The sequence below is a fragment of the Protopterus annectens genome, chromosome 7.part0, assembly GCF_019279795.1.
Source record: "Protopterus annectens isolate FY-2018-M chromosome 7.part0, PAN1.0, whole genome shotgun sequence".
Classification (NCBI taxonomy): domain Eukaryota; kingdom Metazoa; phylum Chordata; order Ceratodontiformes; family Protopteridae; genus Protopterus; species Protopterus annectens.
Genome location: NC_056739.1, coordinates 798,121,819 through 798,142,609, shown reverse-complemented (window position 1 = coordinate 798,142,609; position 20,791 = coordinate 798,121,819). Strand labels below are relative to the sequence as shown.

Genomic DNA, 20,791 nt, shown 5'->3' with positions numbered 1-20,791 from the left:
ATGACGTTGGTGATCAAAAAAAGGAGGAGGAGTGTGTGGGCAGCACCAAGGATCAAATGGTGGAAATTGAAAAAGGGTAATTATGAGGTGGAGTTCAGGGATGAGTTAAGACAGGCACTGGGTGGCAGTGAAGAGTTACCAAATAGCTGGGTAACTACAGCAGAGCTAGTAAGGGAGACGGCTAGAAAGGTGCTTGGCATCACATCGGGACAGAGGAAGGACGACAAGGAGACGTGATGGAATGAGAAAGTACAGAAGAGTATACAGGCAAAGAGGTTGGCAAAGAAGAAGTGGGATTGTCAGAAAGATGATGAAAGTAGACAGGAGTATAAGGAGATGAGGTGCATGGCAAAGACAGAGGTGGCAAAGGCTAAGGATAAGGCATATGAAGAGTTGTATGAAAGGTTGGACACTTAGAAGGGAGAAAAAGACCTGTACCAATTGGCTAGACAGAGGGATCAAGCTAGGAAAGATGTGCAGCAGGTAAAGGTGATAAAGGTTAATGAGGGAAACATACTCACAAGTGAGGAGAGTGTGTTGAGGAGATGGAAAGAATACTTTGAGGGGTTGATGAATGAAGAGAATGAGAGGGAGAGAAGGTTGGATGATGTAGGGATGTAGGGATAGTGAATCATGAAGTACAATGGATTAGCAAGGAGGAAGTAAGGATAGCTATAAAGAGAATGAAGAATGGAAAGGCTGTTGGCCCAGATAACATACCTATGGAAGCATGGAGGTGTTTAGGTGAAATGGCAGTGGAGTTTTTAACCAGATTGTTTAATGAAATCTTAGAAAGTGAGATGATGCCTGAGGAATGCAGAAAAAGTGTTTTTGGTACCGATTTTTAAGAATAAGGGTAACATGCAGAACTGTAGTAACAACAGAGGGATTAAAGTGATCAGTCACAGCATGAAGTTATGGGAAAGAGTAGTGGAAGCTAGGTTAAGAAGGGACGTGATGATTAGTGATCAGCAGTATGGTTTCATGCCGGGAAAGAGCACTACAGATACAATGTTTGCTCTGAGAGTGTTGATGGAGAAGTACAGAGAATGTCAGAAGGAGTTGCATTGTGGTTTTGTAGACTTAGAGAAAGCATATGACAGGGTGCCTAGAGAGGAGTTGTGGTATTGTATGAGGAAGTCAGGAGTGTCAGAGAAGTATGTAAGAGTGGTACAGGATACGTGCGAGGGTAGTGTGACAGCGGTGAGGTCTGCGGTGGGAGTGATGGATGCGTTTAAGGTGGAGGTGGGGTTACATCAAGGATCAGCTCTGAGCCCTTTCTTATTTGCAATGGTGATTGACATGTTGACAGACGAGATCAGACAGGAGTCCCCATGGACTATGATGTTTGCAGATGACATTGTGATCTATAGTGAGACTAGGGAACAGGTGGAGGAGACCCTGTGGAGGTGGAGATATGCTCTAGAGAGAAGAAGAATGAAGGTCAGCAGGACTAAGACAGAATATATGTGTGTGAATGAGAGGGAGGATAGAGGAATGGTGAGGATGCAAGGAGTAGAGGTGGCGAAGGTGGACGACTTTAAATACTTGGGGTCAATAGTACAGAGTAACGGTGACTGTGGAAGACAGGTGAAGAAGAGAGTACAGGCAGGATGGAGTGGGTGGAGAAGAATGTCAGGAGTGATTTGTGACAGACGAGTACCTGTAAGAGTGAAAGGGAAGGTCTACAAGAGGGTAGTGAGACCAGCTATGTTATATGGGTTGGAGACAGTGGCATTGACAAAAAGGCAGGAGTTTGAGCTGGATGTGGCAGAGTTAAAGATGTTAAGATTTGCACTGGGTGTGACGAGGTTGGACAGGATTAGGAATAAGTATATTAGAGGGTCAGCCCAGGTTGGAAGGTTTGGAGACAAAGCCAGAGAGGCAAGATTATGTTGGTTTGGACATGTGCTGAGGAGGGATGCTAAATATATTGGGAAAAAGATGCTAAGGATGAAGCTACCAGGTAACAGGAAAAGAGGAAGGCATAAGATAAGGTTTATGGATGTAGTAAGAGAGGACATGCAGGTGGTTGGTGTGACAGAGCAAGATGCAAAGGACAGGAAGAAATGGAAATAGGTGATCCGCTGTGGCGACCCATAACAGGAACAGCCGAAAGAAGATGATGACACCACATTCTTTCTTTATAACGGTCATCAATCCAACATTACATAAATTGCTGAATTCTTGCTTTCCCTTAAACCTCACTCCTCCTCCTGAACATTATTCTCCGTGTATTAACAACATTTCCATTTATTTGTATGTTATTTGCTAATTCCCTTTTCTGAAGATCTCTCTCCTGATAGCAACTTTTCTTAAGGCTAGAAATTCAGGTAAAGGACAGGAGAGTAATAATACTGATGCCTGGAGGGACTATAATAGCGATAAAAAAGAAAATAAAGGCATTTTTGCAGTAGTAAGGGGTTACTGGCAGGGGAGGAGGATTACAGTGGTATGTATTCCTAAAAATGTTATTATGGAGCTTAATAGAATTTGGGGAGAAATAATTAGTTTTCAGGAGGGAGCATTATTTATACGTAGGGACTGGAACATGATTTTTAATAGTGAATACATATCAGGGGACTTAGAAAGGAAAATAAAACAAAGATGGCACATTTATGAAGAACTATATGATATTTGGTATGAAAAGCATGAATTCAGTAGCAGAAACTCAGTCAAATTACTCCACAAGGTACAATAATCGGGACAGACTAGACAAATTATATTTAGCATGAGCATGTGTACTGAATTGAACGCTTTGATACACATCATATAACTATTTTAAATTTGCACCAATAAAAGAAAAAATAAAGATGCAAGGTAATGAAGTAAAAATGAGACACTGACACATTCCTACTTAACTTGTTAAAAAGATATGAATTTAAGGAATGGGTTGTGGAAATGATATTAGAATTATTATTAGAGAAGACAAACATCTTCAGAAGGGATAGCTAGTGAGTGGGAAAGAATGAAAATGGAGTTTGAAAACAAGGTAGAAAAGAGACAGAGAAATACGGGAAACAAGTAACAGGAGTTACTTGGAGGGATTGACAAAGGTCAAAATATTGCAGAATGCTAATGGAAAAATAAAAATGATAAGCATGAGTTCAGAAAGGTTGCTATTAAGTAATATGTTTGATAACTTCACAGTAAAAAAAAAATAAAAAAAAATACATGACTCAGGCAACAATGTAGAAAGGGGCTAAACTTAGGGAACCTTTAACAGCAAAAATAACCAGAGATCCTAAAGCAGTATTAAGACATATTACAGAAATTTTATGAAAAGCTGAATAAAGCAGGGCAATATGGAAACCAGGAAAATGCAGAAATAGAAATATTTATGGAAGACTTAATTATGCCAAGGTTAGAGGAAGATGAGGAACAATTAGGAAAAGGGAAGAGGCGAGACAAAAACCTGATGTATAATCAATAAAGAAGGAAGTCTCCAGGAACAGTCTATTTAGCAGTGGTAGTTTGGAAGTCAGACGGGAAGAAAGTAAATGGTCTGAAAGGTTTTGTTTAACCGTATTAAAAAGTGGGGGCGAGTACCAGCATCTTGGATGAAAGCTGCTGTGGCTGTATTACCCAAACAGGGTACAAACATTCAGAACCAACTTTATTTTGGCCAATTTAAATTTTAATCTATGATTATTACGTGTTAATGTCTGTACTAGCTAAGAGAACATCAAATGTATTGCCAAAACTGATAGCTATATCGATCAATACGATTTGTAGACAGGAAGGAAACATTTCAGAGCATTAATGCAACAATGATGATACACAGGGAAGCAAAATGTCAGAAAACATAACTTATTATTATTTTCAGCAGCAACAAACCCGGCTAAATGCACGTAAGTTACCCTGCACGAACACACACACAGCGTTAGCTGTTCACACAGAAGGATGCACATATGTAACAATTTCTAAATTAAGGTGCAGTCTAGGAGCGGTTTCTGCTTATACAGTAAACTCTCATTTAACCGGAACCCAAGCAACTGGCAATCTCAAGCGACCGGGGGGAAAAAAGTGAAGAACTACAGTACAGTTTTCATGTGTTGCACTCTCTGTCCCTCCCCCACTTAACCCCCCCCCCCCCACAGAAACACTTACGTTTTTAGAGTTTTAAAAAGGAAGATAGGAATAAATTCGCTCTCTCCCTAACTTGAGAACAAGTCAAACCAAACAAATAGTATAGGATACAGTAATAGTTAGGCCTATTTAATAGTACCGGTCAAGCAACCGGAAACTACAGTTATCCATCATCTACCAATCCCCATGGGTGTCCGTTAAATGAGAGTTTACTGCAGTAGTCCAATATGCATTATCATTGCTTGACCCTGCATACCTAATAGTTTATGTATTGCTTTTCTGCATTGCTATGCTTACGAGTTAATTATACATGCTACGTTTTGAAACTAAATTGTACAAAGTTCATTTATACACACAGCCATTTTTTGCACACCTTCTTTTTAACCAAGAAACTCATGTCTGGTTTACTATAATTTCCTCCCAGTTGCTTTAGTTAGGCTAATAAAACAGGAGTATTATACTGCCTTTCCCATGGTTAAAAAAAAATCAATAGCATCTCATACGTCTTCGTGCAGAGAATCAGCTGAGGTTTTATGAGTAGGGCAATGGAAGCATTTTCTTTCCCTGAGAGAATATGGTTAATTAGGAGAATATATGAAAGAGGTGAATGCAAGAATTAAGGTGGAAGCGGTCCTCTCCAACCCAGTATATTCATACAGTGGAACCAGACAAGGATGTCCTTTTTCCCCTTTGTTATTTAATTAATTTATATATACAGCAACTGGTAAACAAAAGAGATACAGAAATTCAAGGATATAATTGGTATAGTATTCAAGAAAAGTTGACTTTATTTGCAGATATTATTTTGTACCTGACAAATAAAAAAAGGATGCTTTAGTGTTAAGGAATATTTTGAGACTGTTTCAAGTCTTTTTGGGATATAAAAACTAATGAAGTTAAAACAAAAACTACAGCAGTACAATATGCACCCACACACGAACTGCTTCAGCACTAGGGAGAATGTCTTTTGGCTTTTCCCGGTTAGGGGTCGCCACAGCGGAACTCCGGTCTGCTAATGATTGGTAGTTGAAAAGTTACCAGCCCTGATGCAAAACCTTCAACGAAGGTACACCCATTCACGCACGTCTCCACGCAGAAGATGCTCTAGCTGAGAATCGAACCGGACAGTGTCTTACTGTGAGGCGACAACGCTACCGCAGCACCACCAAGAACTGCTTCAGCACTACCCTCCCTATATTTACAGGGACATGTTAAGATGAAGTACTTACGTGTACATATTAAAAAGAATTCTACTACATCATCCAAGGAACCGTGGGAAGAGACTAAACAAGGATAATACAAAAACTGAGGGACCAGATGCTCTTGATTACGGATAAGGATATTAAGATGCAATGAAAATGCTTATAGCATTTTAGTTTTATATATAGATTAGGCATATTTTTTATCAACTAGATGAAAACTTGTGGATAACAATAAACAGTTGAAGTAATTTATTTGGGGAAGGAAGAAGGCAACAATTAAATGAGATAAGTTTATTCTTCAGTTAGAACAAGTGTTTAGGATTACCTGGTTTGAACTACACAGTTAAGGCTCATACACAACAGAAGCAGAAGGTTATAAATATCAGTATAAAGGAATGATGAAGCAGGGAGGGAATTTGAAAAATAAAGAGAGAGTAGGATTTTGAATGCACTCATTAAAGAGAACAACCACCACACAAAATATTGTATTTATAAGCAGCAGCAGAAAGTACTCTAAGAATTAAGTCAACACGGACCAGAGAAAGTAGATTTTGCCAGCAGAAAAGGCTGGAAATATGGCTATAGAAAATATGAAAGTGTGTGTGGAATTTACTGGAGAAAACTTGAAAGGGAACCAAGGTACATGGTGCAAATAACTTGAAACGGGAAAGGTAACAGCATGGGATGAGACCACACAGAGGTGTATACTGCAGGTTAGAGACTGAATTCCCAACCAAAGATAGATAACAGTACAGACAAAAAAGTAATGCATTGGGGAGTGCTAAGTGAAGGACCAGATCTAGAAGACCATAAGAATTAATCAGAGGAGGTTAGAAAAGATTGGGAACACAGAATGGGAAGGCTTTCAAGTCCGCAACAAAGTCCACAAAGTTTTGGGTTTTTGCTTGAAGAGTTTGCATTGATATTTGTAATACCAAAGCAGACTTTACAGAATCTTTTCACAATTAGAAGCAATTGGTAGAGATGTGATTGGAAAGAAAGAGGATTGGGAGGTTTTTTTTTTTGTAAACAGTTGACAGATTTTAAAAATTCCCTGCAGATTACTTTGTCAAATATCAAGACCACTGGGAAGGTTTGGTATTAAGGCGCTAGAGAACAAAATACTTTTGGGTCTGAATCAGTGGTCTTGATTTTCTTATTGTTGGTAGTTGTATGGACTACTTTGTCAAACATGCTTGTGGAGCACATGGTTGTAACTAAGAAAATTATTCTTTTGAGATAGAACAATCGGCACTGCATTGAAATAATAAAGGTTTACTGAGGTTAATGTTATTGGCTGCCAAAAAAGCAATCACTAAAAAAGGAAATAAAAATTTAGATTAAAAAGGAGACAAAAACTGAAGGTGAGAAGGGGCAAATTACACAGAAATAAATGCAATTTGTGGGAATAATATTTGCAGATCAGGGAGTAAGTTTTACAGAAAGGCAAGAGTTGTGCAATTTTATATAATGGTGGAGGGAATAATTGTTAAAAACAAAGCATATATGTATAATGAGTGAAAAAATATTACTATGTTTTTTCTCTTTTATTAATGTGTGTATGAATGTCATGGTCTAAAATGGGATTTACTAAAGATGTTAAGGTACAACGACTCACTAATACATAAGCTGAATGTCACTGCATCTGGTGACATCACAGTCCACTGGTTTCAAAACTAACAGAACATTTGTAGTACAGAAGGGAACTTTATATACTAATACAGGCAAATTCGCTGCAGGAGTACCTCAGGATTCTACATTAGGTCCCATATTGTTTCCTTATTTCTTAATGACACTGTTACCTGCCATCCAGCAATTACATTTTATACAAAGGCTATTGCCCTACACAAATTGGCCTCACTTCTGTCTAAACAGACCTACAAAAAGGACGTCTTATCTTTCTGCAAATGGCTTAGAAATAATCAATTTACTCTAAGCATGACCTAAACAGCAGCCAGTGAGTTTTGGTACATAACACAAACTACCAAAATCCTTTCCCCCTTAATTATCCTCTCACCCAAAAAGGAAATTATTAACAGGGGAGAACAAATACAGTATTCAGGACTAACTCAGTATCCCACACTATTATCCAAACCTCACACGATTCCGGTACTTCAAAGGTATCAATTCAAAGGACTGCCGCATACTTCATCTCCAACCACCTATCAAAGGAAGCTGGGTAAGCTTTACCTAAGAATGTCTATTCGCAGAACAGAGTATGCTCTGTCAACTGCCTCCCTCTATTCAGCCTAAATCATCAATACAATTTGAGTACCTATACATTTTATATGCAGATTAAACAATCAACGTCCCCAATTGCAGCAACAATTGTGTAACCCTAGAAACAGCCAACTGGCTACTTTTAGCAGCTCAGATCATCCTTTTATAAACTCTTACCTTCAATAAACTGAACAGTAGATTCTACCCCCAACCCCCATTCTCCAACTATTCACAAGAATACGGCTATGACTCTAGTGCGCTCCCACTTTTTTTGGATGCACTGCTGTAGGAAAAAAGGTTCAGTAAAAATTTGTGCCTTCTGACTGGTAGCACCACCTCTGTGAAGTCAAGGCAAATTACAGAACCTTACATTTCAGGAAAAAGATGGTGGATCATCTTTAAGACACATACAAATAATCCTGCTTCCTGCACAAAAGGTAATACTGTGCAGCAACCCTCTCCCCTAACAAATACCCTATCCCAGCACTCTAAGCAGTAGGACTTGCATGCCTTCAATAGTTAAGCATCACCATTGTAAATATGGAAATGGTCTTAATCTCCCCAATTGGATTGCATAGAAATGCTTTACTACTAACAGCTTTAAATACAAATCTCCACACTCGTTTATTAATAGTCTTAACTATCACCCCCCCATCTTTTCTATAAAGTTGCACTGTTCCAAAAACTAAACAGCAAAATTATAACCAACTCCCTGACTGGTCCAAGTATATGATTATGACACACTAGATGGTACATGTATGCAAACTCATATAGCAAACACAAAAGCAAAACACAGATATTAATTGGCTGCCACTGGAAAATGTCTTTCTTGGTGGGGGAATAATGACTTGTGTTACTCTATATTTCTGTGCATCACTTCAGTTATATCCATACAGATCTATGTAAGCTCTGAAACAAAACTCCACACACATAAATGTAATCATTATCATGGAATGTATTATGCTGAACAAGGATGTGCTTGGTTTTACTTGTTTCAGTCTGTAACAAAATCTCACCAGCACTGATGTAATTATCATGCTGTAATAGGCTTGCCACCTATCCAGTATTTTTCCAAACTATCCAGAAATCAGAATGATCCTCCAGTATTCCAAAAAGCACTGTACAAACTCCAGTGTTCAGAAGCATGGACAGAATGCTAGAGTTTATTAAAAAGCAACCTCTGCCCGCCCCCCCCAAAAAAAAGCATCACTAAAGTGATGCAGTGGAGTCTACAGTACTCTCCAACTGCCAGTAATATAAAGTAGATTAGGCATGTAAAAATGGACTAAAAGGGATGTTCCGCCCCAAGGACATATCTGTTAAAAGGCTTTCGGCTTTTCCCGGTTAGGGGTCGCCACAGCAGAACTCCGGTCTGCTAATGATTGGCAGTGGATTTTTATGGTGCCAAGTTGCCAGCCCAATGCCCAACCTTCAAAGAAGGCACACCCGAGAATCGAATGGGAGAACCTCTTGCTGTGAAGCGACAACGCTAACCGCTGCACCACCACGGCCTCCCAAGGACATATCTGTTGATGTCATAAAATGTGCTTCCATGTGGGTGGAGATGGGTTGGGCCTGGGAGGAGTCATGGGTAGAGCAGGGGGTGTGGCTTCTGTCCAGTTTTCAGCATCGCAAGAGGTGGCAATCCTATGATGTGATGTACAATGTTGAAATGCTGCAATATATCCGGGTCATGGCTCAAATGGGTCATAGGATCAAATTCACTTATTTGGTAAACAAAGAATAAACAAATAAAAATAGCTACTACTACTATGTTCCATTATGTATATATTTTAGAGTGACAGGAATGTACGTGATAATATAGGACAGTAAACATGATGAATCTACATTTAAGAGCCACAGCTGCTTAATCTAGTATACAGTGTAGTTTCCTCATTTGCAGCCCCTCAACTATATGCTAAGGAGCAAGTCCACAACCTGGCTGCTGCTCCTAAATTTCATGAATCTGTACCCTGCCCCTCAAGCTGAGATGCTTAAATTATATATATATATATATATATATATATATATATATATATATATATATATGGATCCACTTAAAAACATTGAATCTCCACAATATCGAATCAGACTTCATCAAGAAGACTTTGCCAAATCTGCATTATATCGAACTTCCAGAATAAGAAAAACTAACCCCGGGTAAACAACCACTTGACCACCGAGACAAAACAACAAACAGCAAAACAAGAAAACCCTCCACACCCCCCCACCCCACTAAATATACCAGCTCAGAGATCGCACTACAGTGGAGAAAGAGCAAGGTTCACCACGGTTGCAAAGTGTCTCTTTTCCCGGGGTTAGTTTTCATTGTTCCAGGAGTTCGATATAATGAAGATTCGGCAAAGTCGACCCTATCACCCTTATTACCTGTTGAACTACGTGTATCACAAGGCTCCATATTAGGTCCACTCCTATTCTCTCTATTTACCAACAACCTCCATCTGGCCACCACTCATGCATCCCTCATCCAATATGCAGACGATTCTACTGTGATCTGTTCTGCACCATCCCTCCCTGAATTAGAAACTCTCACCTACCTGAATTAGAAACTCTCACCCAGAAAGCATTTCACAAAGTTGAGTCCTGGCTAACAAACGCTAAATTAATCTTAAACCCTAAAAAAAAAAAACTGTTAGTATTCTCCCCTAACAAAACCTCTCCCTCTCCTTACACCTTCCAAATTACCTCACACAATAACAACTGCATAACCCCCTCACAACACACTAAATTACTAGGCTTAGAAATTGACAAACTTAGATTCAATATTCACATAGCTCAGACAATTAAAAAAGTACACAAAAAACTTGGCAAACTACACAGAAACACCTTTTCACAAAAGACACCAGAATTGCCATAGCCCAAACCCATCTTCTTTCCACCTTATTATATGCGGCACCCATTTTCACTAACCTTAGAAAAACTGAACTTCAAAAACTTGAAGTCTGCTACAATAAAATAGCAAGATTTACCTCTAACTCACCTGCTAGGTCTCATCACTGCCTAGCATTCAGGCAACTTAACTGGTTGGAATTCCCACCTCTCAAACTACACACGACTATTAATGGCTCACAAAATCTGATCTGACCCTGAAAAAATACCTGCCTTACAAACACTTCTGCAATCCTATACCTCTGCCAGACCTCTTCGGCTCCTCAACAAGAAACCTTATTCAAAGTAATACAACAAAAAAAACAAGCTGGGGATTCTCTCTTTTCTAACTACATAGGTAAACTCTGGAATGCCCTACCAAACACTCTCACCTCCCTATCAACCCATACGTTATTTAAAACTTCACTAAAAAAACATCCTGTCAGTAAATGGCTATGTCCATGCTCTACCACTGGCTGATAAAGTAGCCAGGCATCAGTCACTTCCTCTAGTTAAATTCTCTTCACATTTCTATTTCTATGCACTCTTCTGACATTAAACTAAGCTACAGTTAACATAAACAATATAAAATATAAAATCTATATTTCTGTACTGAGATGCAGTGTTGACATTCTTTTCCACTCCAGCTGACTTATTTATTGTATAATCAAACTTTTATAATATACTGCTAATAGATCCTCAAATGATGTCTTCACAGAAATTTATTCTTACATAACTATATACTAACAGTGTAGATAATATAATACTAGAGTTTCCCAAATGTCTTTAGAAATGTACACTTAGAATCTCTAGTGTGAATTTATGTTATGTTGTGATTCCTGTTTGTATTATCTGTATACATATTATTCCTTGTGTGTTTTACTTGCAAGTTGGAGCTTTTCTCCACGGGCCTCCACTGAAAAAGGACATGTGTCCAGTCAGACTTTCCCAGTAAACAAATGTAAAATAAATAATATATATATATATATATATATATATATATATATATATATATATATATATACACACACACACACACACACACACACACACACACACACACACACATGTTTTTCTGTAGCACACTTGGTACAAGTTATACCACACATGAACTGCTGAAGCACTTCAGTACTACAGAAAAGGAGCATCAAAATTCATTTCTGCATCAGCATTCAGAAATGCAAGTACAGAAATGAATACTGGTATTGCATTAACACTTCGTTAGCAGCTCCAGATCAAGTCCCTTAACATCTTGCACCCAGGGCGACTGTCCCCTTTGCCCCACCCTGGCTATGCTACTGCCTACACTTGTAGAAATAGAACATGATCATTACCAACTCCTCTCTGATCAAAGTAATCAAAAAGATGGTATGTGACTTGCTTAGTTTATACTTAAATGCATGACAAATTGTCTTCACTGAAACATGGATTTACGGAAGTGTTTGGTACTAAAGCAGCCCTTACACCCTACAAACAAACTTTGCATCTGTCGGCAGAGAAGAAACTGACTTGATTAATTCTTTTCTTGGACCTCTCAAAGATCTTCCACACTACCGACCACAGCGGGGCACAACACAAGTGTCATGGATAGTAGCAGTCTTGAGCTCATTTCTAGAAAAGTTTCCATTTTGAGGCCTTACTTGGTATATAATGTTATTTGAAACCTAAGCATCCTCTGGGACCTCATACTTGCTGGCAGCAGACATCATTATAGAATCTACAAGTGCTCCATTACTCCTGTGCTGTCTATTATCTTTGATAATCCAAAGCACTGTCTGACTTCTGGGGATAGGCTTAGCCACGGTTCTTTCCATACTTTGGAGTACATCATATGTACCAGCTTACTGGGGGTGGTTCTACCCTGGCTGGGGGGGGGGGGGCTATAGACTTCCTGCAAAATCTCTTCCTCCTAGTAGGAGGGGGGGGGGTATATTGGCCATGAACTTCTCTGCATCATCTCTTGGACTTCACCAAATGAGGTGTCTTCAGGAGGGGGACTCTCCCCTTTGTCAAGTTCTGTATCAGGGGAGGGAGCCTCCAAAGAGGAGTCCAGATGCTTCCTCTCACATAACCTCTTCCTTTGTGAGATTGAAGTGGGGTCATCTGAATTCTCCTGCGAAGAAGCAAAGACCACCTCAGCAATGTTAGTCTATGAAATTCTCAGTCCTGTCAGGACATGGATGATGTGCGGCTAAAGACTTCTGTCTCAGTGGTGACTAAGTGGAAACTATGCAGCCTGCACCTGCTCTTGCAAACAAACCATCTTGGATCTCCTCTGCATCAAAAATTCTCCCATGATAATGCTGTCCAAGAGACCATCAACAATGACTACATCCATACTGACATCGAAGGATGGATGCAGTCATTGACCACCAGCACTGAAATCTCCAGAGTGGAAGTCATTACGAAAGAATTTTATGTTGAAGGGCCAAATACCAAATGTGTTTAAGGAGAACAATGACCCATACAAGGTTAGAATCAGAGTCAAGGCTAAGCGTTTGGTACCAAACCCTTTGACCCTAAAACTGTATTGAAGAAAGAATATCTATCATCCATGGCAGTGGTACAACCTGTGGTACTGGTGCCAAAACAAGGCCCAGAGGAGGAAGAACTGAAGTAAAAGCAGTGAGGGTTGCTTCTCAAGCCACCCCAGGCACAGAGTGGGGCTAAGATGTAAATACTGCAGCTGAGCCTTCAAGAAGGCAGACATGTTCCCAATCAAGTTGATTCAGGCTACTTGGGGACCTGTATCAAAAAGACATTGTAGACACTAGGAAGGATGACTAAAGCCTGGAAAGCAAGTGTCCTGAGGAGAAGTTCACAACTCTTCTCCTCAGAGCCCAATATGTGGTACCTAAAGTCTCTTGACTAGGAAAAAGAGAGGAGGACCTAGAAGAGGTCACATGAGATGCTAGGAGGGAAGAAGCAGTGGAAGTCCTAGGTACCTTGACCTATGACATACCTGGTTTATCTGCCTTCTCTTTCTCTGGATGACAAGGTTGTTATTCCTTATATGCCCCCCACCCCCGTTTTTCAGGTATCTCAGACCTCAAAAGCCTTTTAAAGACTAGTTTGTTGGGTCTAACACATTCCTGAAGGCAAAATTCTTAAATTGTACAGCTGTCATCTAAGTGCCAGACCCCCAAGGCACACCACACGCTTGCCACAGAAATCTTGGGAAGGGATTTTGTGGACACAATATTTACATTTCTTAAAGCCAGAGGCCTTAACTTCTTTCTCCATTTTCACTACAAACCACACAAAACAATGGGGTGAATTAAATGCCAATAGAAACTCCCAATATGCAACAATGCTAAGTGGCTGCTACCAGGTAGACTATGCAAACACCAGCATTAACAAAAAACACTCTCTCAGACAACAAATAGTGCTAACACTCCAACTGCTAACCATAAAAAAGAGGAAAAGAGAGTAATCAGAATGAAAGAAGCATTTTGCATTTTTTCTGACAAGGGAAAGGGAGGATATAAGGAATGAAAAGCTTGGGTAGGAAACGAGAAGTAACAATATACTGCACTTATAGGTTTCAATACAACACAGCACAATCTGATCAGCAACACTAAAAAATTAAGCACTTACCTGCACAAAAAGGACTGAAAAGCCCACAAAAGGCTTGAGTAAGTGTAGAGATGTTGTAGCTGCAATACGGGCAATAAGATGTAGAGACCTTTTCTTAGGAGAGGGGGGTTTACAGGGCAAGGGAAGAGTTTGAGCTTGCAAGGCATATCTGTAGATTCACTGCAGGGAAAAGTTGTCAAGATGGCCAATAAACCAGTTTCTAGTATCTGGACAAAACCAGAATAAACTGTAGCCATTATATATAAAACACAGAAGACATGCTGATAACCTTCAGAATTAGGTCGATTGCCAAACAGTAATATCACCTAAGCTGAAGAAGCCTGTGAACCACACAGGACAAGCAAGAAGCCTGACTACTGAGGATACCAAGCCAAGTCTCAACTCCAGGGCCCCAACACAGAAAGTTAGCTGGGAAGGTAGTATTACAGATGTCAGAGCTGCACAGACCAAGCCTGACTTAAATAAAAAAAGGAAAACCAATCAAGTACTGGAAAGAGCTACACAAAGGAATGGACACAGATAGGGGAAGTGGCCGGAACATCACATGACACTGCAAGATGAATGTGTACACAGCTAAGGGGGAGAAGGAAACTGTAAGCATCTCAACTGACTAGCAGATAAGTCTCACCCAAAATCAATTACCTCTGATGAACCCCAGAAAAGCAGAGTTCCCTACCCCTGCTTCCTGTGAGGTTTGCTTTCTTTGTTAGTAGCTGAGGAATGTGTAAATTATGACAACAGATGTGAAATTGTTAATCTACACTGTTTTTGTCAATTTACACTGTATGCTTTATACTTGTCCCCTAAATGTTTTGCAATGCCTTATGGCCCAGAATGAATCTAAAAGGTTTAGGTACCAGTCCTCTAACGTGGTTAACAAACTTTAAATAACTAGATTAACAATGGATGGAGCTCATGTGGGTGGAAGAGAGAGAAAAGTCTCCCTAAGGGTAAAATGGTTCCCCAATGGCCACATGGTATCAGGGCACTCAGAGGATGCAAACTTACAACGAAAAGAATTATTCGAACAGAGGAACCAGGCAGAGGTACCCTCTTTCCATTTGTTGTTTGTGTTACATTTAAAGACATTGGCAAAAAATATGAGTGCCTCAGAAATTTAAGGATATAAATGGTATGGTAATCAAGGAAAGTTGTCTTTACTTGCAGACTATCTTGTTTTGTACCTGATAAAACCAGAAAAGGTCATCCCAGTTTTGTTTCTCATCAGTTCTCCAAAACAGTTTACAAACAAATGCATACCTAGTATTCTATGATGTCCTCTCCTTTAACGTGAATTCTAATATCATGAGATTCTACAAAAAAAAGATAAACATTAGAATTACAAATTAAATGGCCAGATCATACAAAACATCTGACAATGGGTATCCTACCCACAACCCGAAGGTGACCTAGAAGAGGATAAAATGGGCATCTAAAATGAATGAAATGGATGATTGATGATGATGATTGATAAGAAACACAAAAGCTATGAGTAAAGTTCTAGGATAATGATATATACTAATTTAAATTTTGAGCACTGCATGAAATCCACAGAAATTTAAAAATCACATTCAGTAATCAATCTAATTCTGAAGGAGATCACAACAGAAATGTATACCTCAAAGCTCAAACCTATTACTGAACACGCTCCATTATTTAGTACTCTTTGAACAACATACCTAAAACACCTTGGCAAGTTACAATTCCATATAACAAAAATCATGTAGTGGAAAACAGATTATTGAGATTATTGGCAAGTCTTCATGAAGTGTCAACATATTCTCTGTTACTTAAGATCACCGCTGCTTGGTTTATAAGGCAATTAATTATCTGGTTCTACCTGAAACACCACAGGGGAGTAAAAATAACCAATATCAGAGAACTTTAAACAACAGAGTTAGTTTCCTTACAGTTAGAACAAATCACTTGTTAACTTCTTCAAAAATAATCTCAAAACATACATGGGACATAGAAAATGTCAACATGGTGTTAAAGCAAACAAGGTTCCTGAAGACCAGTAGTTTGCAATCCTGATAGTAGTATGTTTTCCTCTGCATTAAGCACGATCTAATTAACAGTTAGTATAGGAACCAGCTAATGATTGGCTGGAGTTAATTAGTATTTAACTTATTTATATCAACTTTACAAGATCACCTAGACTAAAGCATTGACATCCAAGGCCACTTTCTTGACCTTGTTTTACATGTCCTGGCTGTATGATCAAGTCTTAACTTCTACAAACGGCAAACAAAGCAAATAATATCCCCACACTTCAGTAATTATTTCAAAAAATCATTCAAAACAGGTACTGATAACTCATTAGCACTCTCTTCAAGATGAAGGTTGATTTTTACATAATGAATGCACCTACACAGCCTGTAACAAGGTCAAGCCTGACAAGAAATGAGGCCTGACACAATCTGTGCATTTTTCTTAAATATTTTCTTCAACAAACTAGAACTAGCATTTTCCTTTTCTAGTGTGTGTGTGTGTGTGTGTGTGTGTGTGTGTGTGTGTGTGTGTAATTCCAACTCATAAAGGAAGCAATCAATGTCAAACAAACACAGACAGACCACCTAGGTTAAATTCAATGATCAGGAAATTTCCAACATGTACTAGTAAAATGCTTGCTTACCTGTGTTTGAAACACATTAACCAACATGGTTTCATCAACAGGAAATCAAAGGCATCCAGTGTAGTAGCTTTCCATGGAAATGTGATTAATGGACTTAATGAATGTCCGCCAGCAGATGATGTTATGTTGAATTTGTCCAAGACCACTGACTGTATTCTGCATAACTGCATACTGGATTCTTTAATTAAGAATAATACCAACACATTGGCCATCAGAAGGATTAAACACTGGCTTGAAGAAAGAGTACAGCTAAGGATGGTCAGGAGTGTGAAAACAGGAAATGAAGTATTCATTACCCATGCCCCCCACTGATGGGTTTTGGGCTCCATTGTATTTAACTTCTTTATATCACCTTTGCATGATCATTTAGTGTGCATACATCCACTTTCTCAAACAGCTGTAGCATGGGCCATAGTGAGTCAGATGTCTTGATATCTTTGTATTTCAGGAGTCGATAACAGCTTGATGACATGGGCTGAAAACAGTAATATAAATATTAATGTCAGTAAATGTACATCCTCCACTCTGACTCAAATAATAGAATATCTCTATGCAGTGAACATGAAAGTTATGTACTTACCATAATAATAGACTGACGTTGTCAGATTTTCATCTGGTTCAACCATGGGTTGTCTGATTCAATCTGACCTTGGCATAGACTCTGAAGCTTCTCAATTCCAGGGCTCTGATGCCTCCCCTACCCATAATTCTTTCCATTCCACCTTAGCACCTCAGACCGAATTTGCCCAGTATAGGGAATAGAAAGCAGTCACATGGCTTTGTTGGAAGCAGACTGAATAACAGAAATCCGGGAGTCCAAGAGAGAGAGAGAGCCTTTGCGAGTTCTTTAGTCAGGTCTCTCTGAAATCTAGTAACACAAGCTAAATAATTCAGTACTACAAGTGGAAAAATAACTGAAGCATACGTCCTTGTCTCAAAATGCTCCATAGACCTACACTCCCTCTTAGGGGTATGGACTGAGGAACTTTCTCTGACAATTCCTTTTTAGTGGTTGCCTCTACCACAACCGCATCCATTGGTGTATCTTTGCTCCAATGTCTTCTTTCCTTTGTTGCTGCCAATATCCTGTCAAACCTTTTGGGGGTCCTCCCATGCCCGTTGAGCCATGAGGTCAGTGAGGAGGTCAATGGGCAATACCACCCAGGATGATGTTGAGCCAGAACCAAAGGTTTCCAAGAACACAGACATCTGGTGATGGATTACTATGAGTGGACTATCTCACTCTCTGCTTCATCAATTCAAGGATCTCACCAAAGGTGATGTCTTCTGAGGGGGATCTAGGGGAGCCTCCACCCTCATCCAAGTCTGTTTCTTCGGTGAAAGACTCTGGTGAGTAGTCTACGTGCTTCTGTTTTCACACCTATTTCTTAAGATCTGGTTCCTGTGGGAGATCAGAAGGTTCCATATCACACTGGGAGCTTATGTAGCATACAGCTTGCGAAGCCTGTGGTACTGATTGTCCCCGTCTGACATGCTGACAGGAAGTAAAAGCAGAGTCCTGCAGGAGTTCAGATGGAACAAAGCTGAATGGCAGCGCCTTACCCTTTGGCATCAATACGGCCCTTCTGAAAGCCTCAAAGGCCAAAGTCTATTCTCAGACAGAACAGATACCTTGGAGCTGACGGATCTCAACCCCAAAACTGATCTTGGAGCTGAGCTATTGAGTGCTGAGACCCACAAGAGGAATGGACAGTTTTGACATCTTCATTGTTGACCCATCCTCTCAAACCCCGGGCCCAGAAGTTTTGAGTCTTTTCCAGATCTGAACACATCAGACTCAAAACAGTAAGGGATGCTGGTGGAGTCAAAGTAACTCAGACTTTGGCTCCAACAAAGGTGCTCCAGAACAGATCAGATTCAGGACAGCTGGGTCCAAAGGGTGAACCAGAGGATGAAGAGGAGAAGAAGGTGGCCCAAGACCTGGCACATTCCCAGGGAACAGTACCAAGAGAACCCCAAGCTGGATCTGTGTTATAAAGACCTTCCTCATCATCCTGACAACATCTTGTTCAGTTAGGCTTCTGCATGACCGGGACGAAGTCAAAGTCTCAAATACCTCCGCTCCTGGAGAATGCAACCTCAGACTCACTGGGTCTGGAGAAAACTGGGACCAAGAAGGAGAGGGACAGACCCAAGAAACGTTCTGCTCAGACAGTCTGTTTTTTTGGATCCAGCCTGGACAGCAGTGTCAGAACCAGGGAATGCTTTCTTGGTCTTTCTGGATCAGATTTATCCTCTTCCTTGTCTTTTTTGTTTCCCTTTTTCTTTCATTTCCTGCTCATCTTTAGGTCTCTTATCCTTGCCAGTTGGAGAATTAGTAGCGGAGGAAGTAGAAGCTGTATGGGTTGCAGACCCTCTCTGTGGAGGGAGAAGGCCTTTGACAATGAGCATCTCCCTCCTATTCTGGAGTGCCCAAGAACTGCAGGAGGGACTAGCCTGACACTGAATATCAAGATAGGCCACACACAAAACATATGTGGATGCTAGGGGGGAAGGGGGGGGGGGTATTCACATTCAGAACACTTTTTAAAGCCCTGGCTCTCTCGACATATTTTTCTTCAAGACTAACACTACTACCTGCACAAATTGCTAACATGTGCACGCTACTAAATATGTAACTAACAGCTGAAATGGAAAATATACATGCTATACTTATACCTATTAAAACCACTATACAGAAATCTATACTATGAAGAAATACATAATAATTCAGCAAGTCTAGCACCTAGTAACCTAACAATCCTACCTACCTACCCGTTATATTAAAAAAATATAACACTAATCCTAAGAAACTGGAGAGAAAAATTTCTCAGTAGAAGGAGTATACAAATATACAGACTATTGCACAAAGGATACTGTACTGAAGAGCCCTTGCAGATGTGACTGAAGTCTTCAAGCAGCAAATGAGATTTGAGGTACTAAGGTGAAGTGGAGGGAGTTACAGATAAAAGAAGAGTCAGAGCCCTGGAAGGCACTCCTTAAAATGGAGAACATCGACATCTGTGCAGTGACAGAGACCTGGTTCAAGGCTCCAGAAAGTACCCCTGCATTACCAGGCTATAACTCATACCACACCTTTCGGCCAACTAACCTGGACCGAAACACTAAAGGCGGAGGCGTGTCCATATTCATTAAGGATATCCACACCTCCAGGCTAGTTGCTCAGCATAATGCATCCGAGATTCTCCAAGTGCAACTAACTCTGGACAAGACCGCAATCCAAATTGTAGCTTGCTACAGATCTCCCACCATGCCCCAGGATTCCCACTCCTCATTTCTTAATACACTAGAAAATATTAGGGTACAACCTAACACCCTAATAATGGGCGATTTCAACTACCCTACCATTAACTGGGAAAACTACTCATGTAGATAACAAAAAAGGAACGCCAGCAACAAGAGTGGACTGTAGATAGTAGTTTATTAATAAACTACCAAAACACCAAGTAGGTTCCACATACCGGTTTCGGCCCGGATTCAAACCTAGCCTTCTTCAGTGTATAACAATAGAACCAATCAAAAAAGAGAAGGTGCTTATATCTAACATACAATTCCATGATTGGTTGTATAAACTGTGAATCAAGCTCATGAATATTAAACATGATAATATATCTGACATCTCAATAATATAACAACATGTCTCCAAATACAAAGAAAATACAATGACATATCATCTTCAAAAATATGGAATCTTAATATATGTATCTGTTATATTTATTATATTTTATAAATATTCATTTAATCCTGGGTTTAGTAAAGCACCAAGTTTGGTGATCCACTTCTTTTTCTTTAGATCAAGTTTAATATGCCAACCACCTTTATTAGTTCTGTCACCAATAATTTTGTCAATTATTGTAAAACGAAATTGTGCCTTGTTATGTATCAGTGTGTGTTTGTATAATGCATTAGATGTTTTTTTACATCTAATATCACTCAAATGTTCTGATATCCGTAACTTGACTGGTCGAGAAGTTTGTCCAACATAAAATGAATGGCAGCTACAATGTGCCATATAAATGGCCCAATCCGTGTTGCAATTGGCAAAAAATTTTATATCAAACACCTTATTGCTGTTTCTACTGGTAAACTCTTTTGTTTTTGCTATGAATTTGCAATTAACACAGTAACCGCAGGAGAA

At 39.7% G+C, this 20,791-nt stretch overlaps 1 long non-coding RNA gene across 2 annotated transcripts in view; it reads right to left on the bottom strand.

Moving 5' to 3' along the window:
* LOC122806694 overlaps positions 1 to 20,791 on the bottom strand; it is a 1,210,421-nt gene that overhangs the window by 614,078 nt on the left and 575,552 nt on the right. For both annotated transcript variants that reach the window (XR_006365540.1, XR_006365541.1), the window contains one exon: positions 16,633 to 17,107. This is a non-coding gene — a long non-coding RNA (uncharacterized LOC122806694). The remainder of the gene's footprint in view (positions 1 to 16,632; positions 17,108 to 20,791) is intronic.